At 42.8% G+C, this 16,250-nt stretch overlaps 1 protein-coding gene across 12 annotated transcripts in view; it reads left to right on the forward strand.

Moving 5' to 3' along the window:
* Positions 1–357: 357 nt before the first annotated feature.
* mbnl1 (muscleblind-like splicing regulator 1) overlaps positions 358–16,250 on the forward strand; it is a 228,548-nt gene continuing 212,655 nt past the window's right edge. For 2 of the 12 annotated variants that reach the window (XM_060834572.1, XM_060834577.1), the window contains exon 1: positions 509–783. The gene's annotated coding sequence lies outside the window, so the exon portion shown is untranslated. Of the gene's footprint in view, positions 784–1,164; positions 1,446–16,250 lie in introns of those variants that run through there. The other 10 variants (XM_060834573.1, XM_060834570.1, XM_060834567.1 and 7 more) reach the window with 8 other exon arrangements.

The following is a 16,250-nucleotide window of genomic DNA, read 5'->3' on the forward strand; positions in this document are numbered from 1 at the left end:
CAACATTGGTAAAGACTATTAAAAACATGCACATAAATCCATCTCTTCTCAGTAACCTCACTCCCCCTTTGACTCTCCCAAATCTAGCCCCTGACAACAGCTTGCTTATATCTCACTTGTGGCTCTGTAGTTCAGAGGTTATTATATGCTTTACATATCAGATGGAAGCTACCAATTACAGCACTTTGTAAGGGGGAACGAGGAGGCTGTTCCTGTCTACTGACAACTTCCTCTGTACTTAGTTCTGATTTAAGTCTGTCTCTTCCCCCTTTCAGTAAAGAGGCCCTTATGTCTAAGATCCCAGACTTTTTCAGCTCTCCTGTGTGCAGTATGTGTGTGTATATAAGCGAGACTGCTACATTTTAGAAAGAGAGCAGGGATAGAAACATCTAGAAGACACCTAAGTGCTTTTTTTTCACTCCATGCTGGAGAATTTAGCAGGTACAACCCAGTGCTTCCTGATCGAGTTTGTGCAGCCTCTGGGAGGAGAGGGGTGGTGAGTTGGAGGAGGGGCATTGCGGGCAGATAGCACCACACGGACTGAGCAGAGCGCAAGGTTCCACCCAGTTTCACTCCACAGCCCTGTTTGTAAGCTGCGGCTCTAAGTTCAGCCAGCCGTCATGCTGCTCTGACAAGCGGGAGGGGAGCTGGCCCAACTGCCTAAGTTAACACATCTTTGGAATAGAGAGGGAGAGAGACAGTGAAAAAAATATTAAGATGAATCCCACAGTGCCTTGAACATTTTGTCCTCTGTTCCAGTGCATTGGGGACAAAAAATGTGAGGTAAGGTTCTTGAGTGTGTGTATGTATGTGCATGTATATACATATGTGTGTATATAGACATTTGTCTGTATATGCCTATACATGTACGTGTATATATGTATATACGGATTTGTGTATGTAGGTATATACAGGTGTGCGTATATACGCTTATGTATGCATACATGTATCTATAGACGTGTGCGTATGTAGATATTCATATGTATACAGTATGTGTGTTTGTTGCGATTTGGTCACAGTGGGAGTTAGGTGGGAACGACTGGACTATCAACGGGTGAACAGAATTGGAGAAGGAGGGAGGGAAGGGTGGAGGGCGGAGGGGTGTTCTTGTAGCCGCGGTCTACGGTTTCATATCACACATCATCTTCGTCTGGGAGTCGAAGTCAGAAGGTCGCAGCTGCAGGCAGAGCAGATCGGAGCCCCGCCACAGAGCAGCTTCTTCCTGTCTGCAAGGACAGCGTCACACTCTCCCTCTCATACAGCAGCGACAGCAAGGCAAGGAGAAACGTCTACCCTCTCTCTGTCTGTCTCTCTGTCTGTCCAACACATCAGCAAAGGCAAGGAAAAACAGGTGGATCCCAGCAACTGCCCGCTCCTTCAATTGCCTCAGTTTCCAGGGAATGATTAATAAGTGTCAATTGCCACCAACCGTTTGACATGTGCAGGTAGCTGTTTACTGTCGTGCTCTCTGGTTGGGGAGGGTCTGTAAGGAGTTATTCATTTATTTTTTTAAAAAAAGGAAAGGGGGTCTGTTAGCATGTACTGCATGTGGTCCTGGTGTGTGCAGCGAAAGGTTAACTCTCTGCCTACTGTCTATAAATTATGCGTGATATGTTTAGCCGTGCTTCCTTATATGGCCAGTGCTGTATTTCAGTACAGTATGAGGCCTGCCAAGTTTAACTGGGTGGAAGACGGCCCTACATGAGTGGGTTTTCTCTCCCCCCCCCCCCCCCCCCCGCTCCACTATTTGCTGTGCGTCACCCACTAACTGTTGGAAAAGTAAGTGCACGCAGTGTTACCGATTGCCTTGTGTTCGTTTCAAGCAGTCCCTTCTCGCTAAGGTAGTAATTCTAAAATGCAGGAGCCATGATTGTGGATTGTAACGTGCGCTTAACACACACACACAAAAAGAATCGCTTGAGGGATCGAAGCCTTACCCCCCCCCCCCCCCCATGTGTGTTTGTTTATTTTCTGATTTCATTTCTCGAATTTTGAAGCAGCGAAGGGATTTGTCAAGGTGAGTCTTCAAAAGGCATCATTCGTAAATGTTACTGTGTTGAACTTTCTGGTAACAGACGTGGGCCATTTGATTAGGTTGCTGTGTGCCTGCGACTGGGCCACTCCCCTGGACCCACCTTTAGGGTCTCACCCCTTGCTCTGTCTCACCAATTCTCTGGCTCCATTGTCGACCTCTTATTTTTTTTCTTCTTCTGTCTTGGCTCAGAAACGTACCCAGGGTTGAAAGCGGGTGGCGATAGGGTAGACCTTGGTGGGAGAGGGGTGACAAAGCCACCCCCCACCCCCACCCCCACACACCCAACACCAGCTTTTGTTTTGCCCACTGGTGGGATTGTGGGACTATTGAAAGGGGGAAATGAAAATGAATGAGTTAGACAGAGTGGGGTGGGGTGGTGGTGGGAAGACTGGGGATGGGGGGGATGAATCTAAAATCATCCAGATGTTTGAATGTTTTCCAATGGCATCGATTCAGTGGATCAGTTACCACAGATTGTATGTGTGTGTGTGTGAGAGAGAGTGAGCAAGGGAGGGACAGAGATATGGAATAGACAGAGTTAAGGAAGGCCTGCACTGAAAATCAGAAAGACTTCAACTCTCTTGCTGCCACTTGTGCATCCCGCGTTCGGTCTGAGCTGCGCCCACTGTTCTGTATCACAGAAGGTTCAGTGTTGGTGGATTCTGTCTGCTTTAAAATGGCTACCTTTGCAACATGGGGTTAATCAGGATTGAATGTTGGCGCCTTGGTCGTTGCCTCCCCTCCTTTCTTTGCTCTCCCATCAGGAAAACAGAACCTCGTGCCGATTAGTAGACATGCTTGTGATTCCTGAATAATCTGTTTATCCCCCTCCCTGCTTCCCTCTCATTACTGATATTCAAAATTATAACAAAATCAATGATTTATCGATGCAAATTCAGCATTGGGTCACTAGACAAGCAACGTTCGGGGCCTATTAAAAATGGAATATGGCACAGTCCAAATGTTGTGGAAGAGAGGGAGGCCTACTTTAGCTTTTAGAATTCCCACTAGCAGTTTTTATCGGTGGACTGAGAGAGTTAGCATCATGTGGCTTACCAATCCAAGTAATGCACAGACAGTGCTCGTGAAAGGGGCATAATGTTTCTTTTAATTCCAAGCAAACAAATAGAAGAGCCTTCGCCAAATAATTTTGAATTCATAGCGTCATAGCTACGATCGAATTTTACAGTCCAAAAGGAGGCCATTTTACCCATTGTGTCTGTACTGGCTCCTGAAAGAGCTACCTAGCTCGTCCCATTCTCCAGCCTTAGCTCGGTAGCCCTCAATAAGTTCATCACTTTTAAATATATATCCAACTGGTAACCAGTTCAAAACACCAGAAGTCCTCCTCGATTAATTTGCTGATAATATTGATTGTATAACCATTGGATGTAGCTTTGACATGAAATTGCTTTTGCTGAAAAGTCATCAAAGTTGAGTCCTTTGCCTGCAATTTGACAAACTCAAAAATGCTCACTGTATTCAACTTTTTTTGCAGGATCATTTTTAAAAAGTGTCTGTTTGTTATCACTAAGACTCAGATTGACCTTTTTTTTAAAACAACAATCACTGTCACTTAGGCGAATGCATGATTTGTATAGCATTGCTATCTTGTGATGTTGTGATAAGTTCAGCACTGGTAATCCTAGTGCTTGAGACTTGTCCCCAGTGTGTCAGATTCCCGAGATCATAAGCGACCAGATTCATTCTTGCCCACATTCCCTGCTTAAGTGACAACAAAAATAAATGCAACTGGGACATGCACGTGCAGTGGATGCCTAGATGTCCCTATGCAGATACAGAGACCATGTGCAGTCAATCCAGAAAGGAGATTGACATATTTCCCATTCGAACCTTTGTTGCAACCAGACACTTTTATCTTATTCTGGGTGTAGTGTTGGTAATGAACTGAGAGCCTGGGTTTCAGCCCCCCATTCTGGGAATAATAGTGTGATCCAGCTTGCATGTTTCAGGTTGTGCCATTGAGCAAGGGTGAGGCATCAAACAGAGACCTCCCGTGTCTTTTCCATTAGCACAGGTGTCAAGGAACCTGGGACGTAGTGTAAGGAGGAGTAGGGACATCTCTTAATGTGCTATGGCCCATTAATATTCCTCAATCAGTTTACCTGGTTGTTTATTTTCACTGGTGTAAGTAGAAGCTTACTAAATAGCTATCCCTGCATTGCAGGGATATGCAGGGACATTGATAATGTCACTGTTCAAAAACGAGAGGGTCATCCATTTAGTACACAGATGAAGCAAAGTCTTTTAACACAGAGGATTGTGAGTTTAGAAGAAAGAGAGAATAAAATTCATACGGGGTGGACGGACTGGATGCAGGCAGAGGATAGTCGAAATAAGTGATCACCGTCTCGTTCTACACACTAAGCCATTTTGGATTAAGATAAGGAGAACTGTCTTCCCTCCAAAAGTGGCAAACCCATGGAATTTATGTTGAAGAAGGAAACAGCTTTCTAGAGGCAGAAGGCAATGTGGGGAGAAAAACACACACATCCTTCTTATTCATTCACAGGATGAGGGCATCGCTGGCTAGGCCAGCATTTATTGCCCATCCCTAATTGCCCAAAGGCAGCTAAGAATCAACCACATTGCTGTGGATGTGGAGTCACATGTAAACGTATATGTTGTTGAGGCTAAACATTAGAAAATGGCTTGCAATTGCAGTTGCAATTTCTTTCCTGAAAGGGCACGAGTGAACCAGACGGGTTTTGCCCCCAACAATTGGCAGCAGATTTATGGTCATCATTATGTTTTTAATTCCAGATTTTCATTGAATTCAGATTACACCATCTGCTGTGGTGGGATTTGAACCTGGGTCCCCAGAACATTACTTAGGTCTCAGGATTAACAGTCCAGCGATTTACACCACTCGGCCCTCCCTCCATGTCCATTGAGATAGAGGTTGACCATAATAGTTTTGAAGAGAAAGTGAGGTCTGCAGATGCTGGAGATCAGAGCTGAAAATGTGTTGCTGGAAAAGCGCAGCAGGTCAGGCAGCATCCAAGGAACAGGAAATGAGGAAAGTGTGTCCAGCAGGCTAGGATAAAAGGGAGGAGGGACTTGGGGGAGGGGCGATGGAGATGTGATAGGTGGAAGGAGGTCAAGGTGAGGGTGATAGGCCGGAGTGGGGTGGGGGCGGAGAGGTCAGGAAGAAGATTGCAGGTTAGGAAGGCGGTGCTGAGTTCGAGGGATTCGACTGAGACAAGGTGGGGGGAGGGGAATTGAGGAAACTGGAGAAATCTGAGTTCATCCCTTGTGGTTGGAGGGTTCCCAGGCGGAAGATGAGGCGCTCTTCCTCCAACCGTCGTGTTGTTATGTTCTGGCGATGGAGGAGTCCAAGGACCTGCATGTTTGGGCTAAGTGGCCTCTTGCTGCTCCTATTCTTCCTATCAAACAAAAACTGAAAGTGCTGGAGAAACCCAGCAGGTCTGGCAGCATCTGTGGGGAGACCGAGATAATGTTTTGGGTCTGGTGACTCTTCTTTATTCTGTGCCTTTGGCGCGCTCTTTCTGAAAAGGCAGTGGAAAGAGTCTTGGAATATTTTAAATTTAGAGGTAGCTAGGTTCTTGATGAGAAAGGGGAGGAGGTTAAAAGGTTATCAGGGGAAGGCAGGAATCCAGAGGAATCAGATCAGCCATGGTCTTATGGAATGGCAGAGCAGGCTCCAGGGGTTGAGTGCCCTACTTCTGCTTCTCATTCACATGATCTTAGGTCTACACAGAATTTGCAAAACAGAACCAGGTCATTTAGACCATTAGTCTCTGATGGTGTATACACACTATTCAAGCCATTTTCTAATGTTTAGCCTCAACAACATATACTTTTATTTGTCAATCTCTAATTTTTTGATCTAACTTTCACTTAAGTACCTGTATAATATTCACTGCAACTGCCCTTTATGATAGCAAATCTTGCATTCCAACCACACTCTGGATGAAGATATTTCTCCTAAATTCTTTATTGGTTTTTTAGGTAGCTGTCTTATATTGGAGTTGTCTAGTTGCTAGGCATTGGCAAATGGGACGAGATTACGTTAGGGTGTCTGGTTGGCATGGACGAGTTAGACCAAAGGGTCTGTTTCCATGCTGTACATCTCTATGACTCTGACTCTAGTTTATGGTTCTCCTTTAAAGGTTAAACATCCCTTTCAAAACTCTTCTTTCATGTTAAAGATCTTCATTAATCAGGTTGCTCTTTACTCTGTCTATGAAAAGCTACTCCTTTTATAGTTATGCACACACACAGACATATGTGGATGCTAATTGGATTGCCAATAAAATGTTCACAGACTTAGCAATATTAGCTAAAGTCTTCTATGCATTTGCTGAAAAGGCAATAATAGGCCAATAAACTATTAGCCATACTACTCAGTAACAGTGGGATTCACGTTAATTCTGTGGGTGTGGCTTCACACTGCCCTTGCATCCTTCCTTCCCATTTCTATGCCTCTTGAACAAGCACCAGGATAGCATCCAGTGAGATGTGTCCCTGTCCACCATCTATCCTTATTGCCCTTGTACTGGAGCATCCAAGATCAATTATCCTCTCACTATTGCTTTAGTTCAACTGATGGGAGTCGGTGGCTCAAGCCATTCATCTCAGCAGTTTACCATGAAACAGAGAAGAAGACTCGTGTTTCCCTTATGGCTAAGATAATGGGTGAATGTTATGGGAAGTGCATGTAGACCCATAGAATCATAGAATTCTACAGTACAGAAGGAGGCCATTTGGCCCATAGTGACTAGTTCCTGAAAGAGCTACTCCGTTCCAATCCTCCAACCTTATGTCTGTAACCATCTAAATTCATCACTTTCAAGTATACCTCCAGCCCTCTTTTGTAACATCCAATGGAATCTGCCTCCACCACTCTCCCAGGTAGCGTGTTCAAAATCCTAACAGCAGTGTAAAGAAGGTTCTCCTCATCTCACTCCCAACTCTCTTACAGTCTTGAAATTGTGACCCCTAGTTACTGACGTATGATCCTGCTTTGCCGTAAAAGTTTCGCCTAACCCTTTTGCGGGATTGATCCATCGCATGCTGCAGTTATCTGAAGTCAGGAAATATTTTGTCACATTAGAGGGTAGTTGTGATCTGAAACTCTTCACAAACTTCTAAAACGGTTCTGGATGCTCGGGGGCAGATGGAGCTTTTAGGATTGAGATCAGTAGGTTTTTTGCTCCGGTAGGGGATGTGGAGCAAAGGAGCATAAATCGAGTTGATGGGCAGGTCATTCATGATGAAACTGGATGGTGGACCATGCCATAGACTCTGAATGGTTGCCTGTAAGGAACAACCTTTGAATTCACTGGCACTCATCGTGTCTTATCTATCATTGCCACAGGACGCCAACATTGTTACAAATAGGCCTTCTTATCATGTTTCTCCTGAGGAAGTTAAAAAGGTGGAAGTGCTTCTTTTCTATTTCATTCACAGGATGTGGTGTCACTGGTTAGGCCAGCAATGTATTGTCCTTCCCTAATTGCTCAGGGGATAGTTAAGAGTCAGCTGCATTACTGTGGCTCTAGAGACAAATGGAGTCCAGACCAGGTTAGGATGACAAAGTTCTTTTCAGTAGGACGTTGGTGAACCTGTTGTTTATCATTATGCCTGCCTTGTATTCCAGATTTTTACTGAAATCCAATTTCACCCTCTAGCATGGTGGAGATGCAAAGCCACGTCCCCAGAACATTATCGTGGGATCCTGGATTCTGATTCCAGCAATATTACTCTATGCCATCTATCAATCTTTGTGGACAGACTTACTTTGTATTTGTCACCATTACCAATGTAGAAAGTTTCACATTTCTGCAGAGAATCAGGGTAGGGGCTTACCGGAAGGGAGTGTGACTATTCAGAAAGAACTCTGTCTTTGACTTGTGATCGTGAAAGTGAAACAGATTGGTTGGCACGTAAGGTATTAGAATGTTGGTAGCTTGCTGTTACAATTTAATGAAAGGTAGCAGTATTAGAAGAGAACCCAGTAATTAAGGGATGTTATTTGCATTCTTTATTGCTAAAATTGCCCTTGATTGTTAGTTTGAAGTGCACAAGAAAACCATCAGCAGTTGCTTGATGGATCGGTCAGGGCTTTGTAGACTGTAGCCAACAGTACTGTCTGTTAACAAGAGTAAGGTTTTTGTATATTTTACATTTAAGAAATATAATTTTTTTTTCACCCCCATCCCTTTTGGTCAGTGGGGTTCTTAAACTGTTCAGAGGTTTATGTTTTGTGCATGTTTACATTCCTGGATCTTTTTGGACAGGTTGGAGGAAAATTTATTGAATGGCCCTTAACTCCAACTGCCACCTCTCTCTTTCTCCGAGTCTCTCTTGAAATCATCTTTGTCTTCCAAACTGAAATCTACTAGAATTATGTTAGTAATTTGCTCTGCTATTGGAACTCTGACAGTGGGCAGGATAGAAATGGTTGCTGGGAAAAAGTAGTTTTCCTCAGTTGTTAAAGGTCCCAACCGTGACGCATCCAAAACTAGGGTGATTTTTATTAGAATTTTGAATGCTATCTAGCCCCATGGACTGCAGAGTTTCATTAAGGCAGCCCAGTACCATCTGTGGAGTGATAGATCTAGAGTTATATGTTGGCCAGACTGGGTAAAGATGGTAGATTTTCTTGCTTAAAGGATGTAAGTGAGCCATTTGTTGGTTTTTTTTTAATAACACTCAGTGATAGTTGGTGTGGCTGCCTTTATGGAGATTAGCTTTATATTTCAAGTTTTTTAATTGAATTTAAATTCTGAGTTGGAATTTCAACTCATGTCCCCAGAACATTAGTCTGGGCCTCTATTATAAGCCCAGTCATATTGTGACTACTCAGATGGTAATATTTCAAAAAAAGGATTTGTGATGGCCAGTGCATAATAATCTAATTTTCATGTGAGGATATCATTTTTGGGAAATAGACATGAATCATTCAAATATCTGTGAGGTTCTTTATCACAAAGGGTAGTTGAGGCTGGGTCACAAGTACATAAGACCAAGAAAGACAGATTTTTAACTAGTAAATGAATCAAGAGTCACAGGGAAAAGGCAGGAAAGTGGAGTTGAGGATTATCAGATCAACCATGATTTCATTGAATGGCGGAGCAGACTCGCTGGGCTGAATGGTTGGTTGTATTTTATGTTCTTATGAAGCATTATCCCACAAATTGAAGTTAATATTGAACTCTCAGAAAGACTTTCTGATATATTCCCATAAACCTGAGGTCATTCAAAATTCTGCCGCCCCTTTCCTCAGTTGCATCAAGTTAGGCTCACCATTGAGAGAGAGCTGGATTCTGATGGGTTTTGATGTAGTGATTTCTCTATTTTAAAGTTCGCTTCACTGATTTCAAATGTCTGCTCCAGCCCTGCAATTCTCCAAGGTCTATGCATCCCTTCAATTCTGGTAACAAATGTATTGTTAGCTTTGCCAATGGCGGTCATGCCTTCAACTGCTTCCGTACTAATATTTGTGTTTGGTACCTGAAACTCATACTACATAGCCTTTATTTCCTGCTTTATGAAGCTCCATAAAGTTTAACTCTTCAATCGAGCTTTTGGTCAACTTCCTTGATGTCGTCTTATGTTGCTTGGTTTGTTGGGTGACGGTTCTGTTAAATCCCCTGGGCCTTCTCGATCTTTCAAAGGTGTTACATTGTAATGTATGTTGTTGTTGCTGATCTTGACCTATTCATCATAGTACCTTGGGCGAATAAAATCACACTAAAATGCTAAGTTTCTTTTTGGTGTGTTGAATACAAATGCTGCATTGGAAAAATAATTAGTTCTCTTCGTTATGCCATCTGTTCCTCATGGACAGATCTATCGAAGTATTAAAGAGTAGGTCTTAAAATGCCATGGTCAAGAAAAGGCAGCGATTTGACTGAGGCAGGAAGGACTGAGGGCTTAGACCTCCAGGTGTTGACCATTTTGGGCAAGTGGGTTATGCAGAGTGAAGGAAAAATTCTGAGGGGAAAGTGTTGATAATCTCGCGAAGGAAGAGCAAGGTTATGTTGAATTAAAAGGTTGCAAGCTGGAGGATTGAAAAGGATAGAGAGCTTTTAGCAACATCCATTTTTCTCATCAGTTCCGCAAGTTAGTGCCAGAAGGATATCAATCAGAACAGGATAAGGACCGGGGAAAAGGGCTGCAGTTTGCTCCTTTTGTCCATTCGTGAATGACCAGACTGTCTCCCACATTAGGTTTATGGAGCTGTACTTTTATACAGGGCCTTTCATAATCTCAGGACTTCCCAAACCATTTCCTAGCTAACGAAGCAGGTTTGAAGAGTTGTAACAAGCACAGCAGCTTTGGGGAGGTGGTGGTGTAGAGGTAGTTTGGTTTGATTTATTGTCATCACATGTACCGAGGTACAGTGAAAAGCTTTGTTTTGTAAGCAGTACTGCAGATCATAGCAAACAAGGACATACAGGTCATCGGGTGCTTAGACAGAGTGAGGCGGAAAGGTTTCACTACACAAGTGGTGTGCAAAGCAAAATCAGTATTATTTGAAGTCAGAGGTCCATTCTGCAGTCTCTTAATGGCCAGGAAGAACCTTTTCCTTGACCCTGTTGATGCGTCTGTCCAAGCTTATTGGAGCTATTACCTAGACCCATGTTCTTAAGGAATGGGTCTAAATCATACCATGACAGATGGTGAGATTTTGAATCAATTAAAAGCTGGATCAATGGTGTCTATTAACTGTTGATTGTTGTTGGAAAAAATCCCACCTGGTTCGCTGATGTGCTTTTAGGAAATTTGCTAGCCCTCCTGGCCTGGCCTACGTTTGACTACAGACTCACCGCAGCGTAACTGACTTTTATCGGTAATAAGTGCAGGCCCAGCTAGCGATTAATGACTTGCATAAAATCTTATTTTCACACAGCAAGATCACACAAACAGTGTGATAATGAACAGCTGGTCTGTTTTCAGTGATACTGGTTGAGGAACAAATATTAGTTAGGAGCTCCCTGCTCAATTGCCATTATCTTTTATGTCTTGTTGAGAAGGCAGAGACAGCCTCAGTTTAAATTCTACCCTCAGTGGAGTGCTCCCTTCAATACTGCTATCATGTGGATTATCATTTTATGCTTGACTCTCAGGAGTGTGCATTTGAACCCACAATATTCTGATCTGAGGCAAGTTGCTCCCCACTAAGATGTAGTGAGGAACATTGAAAATATAAGCAGAAAACTGTTGATGTTGTTTTCAACAAAGTAATATGCTGTTGTATAACTAAGTCTGACCATAAATAATTTCACGTGGTTTTCTTATTCATAGACCTCCTGTGAAAGCAGGCATTGACAGAGCTATACTGATATCAGCAGTGCAGCCTTGATATGGATTTTGCATGGATACGGATGTAGAAGTAATGTTTTACTAGCAGAGTTCCTTGAGCAAAATAAAAGTGCACAAATCTACTAATCTTGACTAATGCAATTGTGAGCATGAGGTGTGCACAAAGTTAAGAATGAAATAGGGTGTAGGACTAACTTTCTTAACTCCTAGCAGTTGCTGACTGGGACAGAAGGTGAGGACATCTTGAGAAAGAAGGGTCATGGGTTGTATTTGATGGAGGTTAATGCTGTATCAATGTATGATCCCTCCCAAAAACATCAATGATACATTTGGTTACATTTTCCCACTTATTGCCAGGGAATGATCTTACGAAGGACATTGATGACGTTTGGACAAGTAGCAGGCAATGATTGTAATTTGTATTCTAGGACAGAAGACAGCCTCTTAACTTTGGAAACATTCTTATATCATTTTGGGTGTGACGCAAATTGTCACGAGGCTATTGTCCTTCATGAATACCCTACACAACAGAGCTTTTACATTGCATGTTTCATATGACAGAATATCTCCAGGAACTTTTGAGGCGAGATCAGAGAATCCCTACAGTATGGAAACAACAGGCAGTTCGGCCCAACAAGTTGGCAGTGGCTGTCTGCAGAGAATCCCACCTAGACTCATCCCCACCCTATCCCTGTAACCCTGCATTTCCCATGGCTAATCCACTTAATGTATACATCCTTGGACACTATGGGCTATTTAGCATGGCCAGTCCATGCACAACTTTGGATCATAGGAGGAAATCAGAGCACCTGCAGGAAAACCACAAGACTTCAGGAAGAATGTCCACATAGACAATTGGCCCAAGGCTGCAATTGAAACCAGGTCTGAGATGCTAAGAGGCCTTAGGACTAACCACTGAGCCACCAAGCAGGGAGTAGCAAAGCAAAAAGAAGAGCTCTTGGGAAGCATGATTTCGTTTTCAGCAAGTTTTTCTTTGGTGGAATGGCGAACGGTAAACAGGGTGGAAAGTGGCTTCCGAGTCACTTAGACAAGTGAAGTGTCACAATGGTTGAGCCAACAATTGTATATAACATACGTTAATGACTTGGATGAGGAAAGTGAATACAGATTTGTGGATGACACAAAATTAGGTGGAAAGGCAAGTGGTGAGGATGACAGAGTCCTTGGGGGCATCTGGACAGGTTCAGTGAGTTGACAGAAACTTGACAGCTGGAATATAATGTGGGAAAATGTGAGGTTATGTATGTGAACATGAAAAATAGAGGAACTAAATATTTTTTTAAATAGAAAGGACTGCAGAAAGCTACAGAACACCAGGTGTTTGGGGGTCTCATAAAATTCCAGCATCTAAGCTTAATGGATAATAGGGAAAGGAAATGAAACGTCGGCCTATATTTCAAAGGCACTGGTATATAAACGTAGGGAAGCCTTGCTAAAACTATATAAGGCGCTAAGCAAAAGTGAGGACTGCAGATGCTGGAAATCAGAGTGCAGATTAGACAGCTGCTGGGAAAGCACAGCAGGTCAGGCAGCATCCGAGGAGCAGGAAAATCGATGCTTCGGGCAATATAAGATGCTGTATAAGGATCCCATCACAATACGCAGACTATATAAAGGTGCTATTTAGACCACCACTGGACATCTGTGAATATTTTTGCTCCCTTATCTAAAACGATGTATTGGCACTGGATGCAGTCCAGAGAAGGTTCACTAAGCTAACACTGAGTATGGAGGGATTGACTTATCAGGAGATTTGATACAATGACAGGTGGCCTTATTGAAATATGAGATTCTGAGGGGGCTTGACAGAATTGATGTGGAGACATTGTTTCCCCTTATTGGAGAATCCAGGATCAGAGGCCCTGATCTCCAATAAAAGGGGTGACCCATTTAAGATAGAGATAAGGAAGAATCTCTTCTCTAAGGGTAGTGATTCTATGGAATTTTTGAGGACTCCTTCAGTATGGGAATTGTCGCATCAGAATGTGGAGCACATTCAGTGGACTGAATGGTCTCCTTTTTTTTTCTTATGATCTCATGGCAGATTAAGTATCATGTGGATAAGTGGGTGGTTGACCACTTGGTAGGATAAGCAGAATGGCAGAACATTACTTAACTAGTATAAGCCAGGAAATACCGATAGAAAGTGGGAGCTTGCTGTTCTTGTACATCGATCACTAAAGCAAGCCTGTCAGTGTAGTAAGTGAGGATCGTACATTAAAGTGGTCGTATCATTATCTCTTGAGCCAGAGATAATGGTCCAAGACTCAACGGCCCTGAAGATATGTCGTATCATGATGAAGAAGTTGATTAAAAATAACTGCAAGTGCAGCAAGCAGTTAGGGATGCAAAAAGCTACCTTGGTCTTTATGGAGAGAGTATTTGAGTTCAGAAGCAATGAAGTCTTAATGCAGCTATACAGGACCTTGGTGAGATCATACCTGGAGTGCTGTGTGTAAGTTTGGTCTCCTTCCTGAGAAAAGATTACTTGTTGTAAGGGGAGCACTGTAATGTTTTACCAGACTGAGATTCCCGAGATCACCGGTTCATCTGAGCGATGTTGGGTTGACTGGCCCAGTATTGACTAGTGTTCAGAAGAATGGGAGGGGATCTGATTCAAACTTATGACACGCTGACAGAGCTGGACAGATTGGAGGCAAGAATGATGTTTCCCCAGGACAAGGTTGGGGGTGGAGTGTCCAGAACAAGGAGCCATCATTTCAGGAAATGTGGTAGTCCATTTTGAACTTAGACATGGAGAAATTTCTTTACTTAGAGCTCAGTGTTGTTGTGGATCTCTTATGGAGGTCAAGTCATTGAATATATTTAAGAAAAAAAAATAGGTTTATAAAGGCCACAGGGGGTAAACTGTATTGGGCTAGTGAGAGAATATGGCATTGAGAGACAATTTAGCCATAATCCTGTTGACTGGCTAAGTGGGTTCAATGCTGAATGGCTTATTGTTGCTCCTGTTCTCAAAGTTTGAAATTAGGATCAAAATGCTGAAATTTCAAAAGAGAATCCGAGAGAACTGTTCCCTGGCAGCTGAAGACTTTGTGTGAAGAATTATAATGTTTGGCAAAATCTCCTCCTTTTAATATTCTTCTGTGCTGCCCAAGGGTACCTTTCACAACCAGTGTCCGACAGTTTTTTCCAAACATTGGAATACGTATTAAGTGAGTCATTGTTGTCATGACTGTGTGTAATTGGACACAGCTAACCCCTACAGCCAGGAATGAGAATAGTCATCACATAATCGAACTTAATGATGTTGATTGAAGGATGAATGTTCGTCAGAACGCCAGAGAGAATGTTAGGTGTTTTTTCTCAGCCAGAGCCAGATGATCCTTTAATTCCACCTGGTGTGGCAGGCAGGGCCTCTGGAATCATTAGCTTAGCTGGAATCAGTACCTCTGATAGAGCAGCACTCCCTCAGTACGAACCGGTGCACACCTTTTGCGTTTGAGTCTTTGACGTGGTCATCTGACTTAGAGACTCAGAGCTTTGGTTGTTGATATAGGATATCACAACTTCAAGCAGATTGATAATCAGTAAGACTGTCCACTAACATCTGCCCCTTTCTCCCACTACATCCCATCAACTTATTCACCACAAATCAACAAGGAATTAATGTCAAAATTGAGTGACTACTGCCAGGTATCACTAAATGTGGCAATGACTTTTTTCCCATTGCTTTGCATTGCTGTTATTGAAGAAGAGTTGATGATTTGTGTTTTATATTCCTCTCATGCTATTTTTAATTTCCAAAGTATAGTGAGTCTGTGCTACATGTCTTGTGCTGATTGTCAAAATAGGTGTAAGTGAATTGGAAGAAATAGCTTTTACCCCTGCCTCATTAGGTGAGCTATTTTTCAAATGATGAAAATGGCTGATAACTGACTGTACAACTCTCAAAACTGTTTTGTGTCTCTGTCTCAGGAGTTTGAAACTTCTGTAAACATGACCGCTTGAAAGTGCCTGGATAGTTTAGCTCCAATTACACACCTGCATCACATGCCTTTCTTTGAGTATAAAATTTCAAATGAATGGTGCTGAATCACCCCAAAGTAGCCTTAATTCTTCTTCTCTGCCTACAGATCGCTAAATGTTAAGTAAATTAAAGAGACTGTTGTTGACTTGGAAAGTTTGGCACATGCAGACAAGTCTTCCCATGTGATGCTGGCGCATTCGCTGCTAATCTTGGGCTCAAGCAGCAATATGCTGTTTCGCTTTGAAACGCTATATTCCAGATGCCTGAATTCGCCACTGTTTGTTTTCAGTTTACAGCAATACGTTAGATAGTGGAGAAGGTGGTCATTGTAGCCATTTTAATCAGCCTGTTATGGTGGGGCAAGAAACCAGACCTCCTGGCCCAAAGGTACAGTCACTGCCACTGCACCAAAAGAGCTCTGAATTTCGTTTGTTGCAAAGTTACAAAGATTTCATGGTCACATTTTATCACCTTTCCAAAAAGTTCAGAACAAATCTCTTGTGAATTTTTCTTTCCTAACCCAGGTGCATGGATTGCATGATATAGCGCAGAATCTACAAACTAGGTGTATGCCATTCAGCTCAGTGGATCTGTGCAAGCGGTTAGGCTTCACATTATCCTTCTGTAAACTCTGCTTCATCGAATTCCATCAGCATTTTCTATATTGATCCTATCCTCCCACTGGCACATTCTTAAGCTGTCTGTTTCTGTTTTGAAACTTGATCCAAAATCCATTTGGAACTGAAGCTCAGTGATAAACTCTTCCTCTCTGCACTGGGTGCACACTGAGAATGGGGATAATGTTAGATTTGGCAGAAAAGGGGTCCTTCATCCTGGAGAACAGCCTCAGCCCACACCGTAAAATGCAGCCTCAGAACTACACCTTCG

This window comes from Hemiscyllium ocellatum, chromosome 13 (genome assembly GCF_020745735.1).
Source record: "Hemiscyllium ocellatum isolate sHemOce1 chromosome 13, sHemOce1.pat.X.cur, whole genome shotgun sequence".
In the NCBI taxonomy this organism is placed as follows: Eukaryota; Metazoa; Chordata; class Chondrichthyes; order Orectolobiformes; family Hemiscylliidae; genus Hemiscyllium; species Hemiscyllium ocellatum.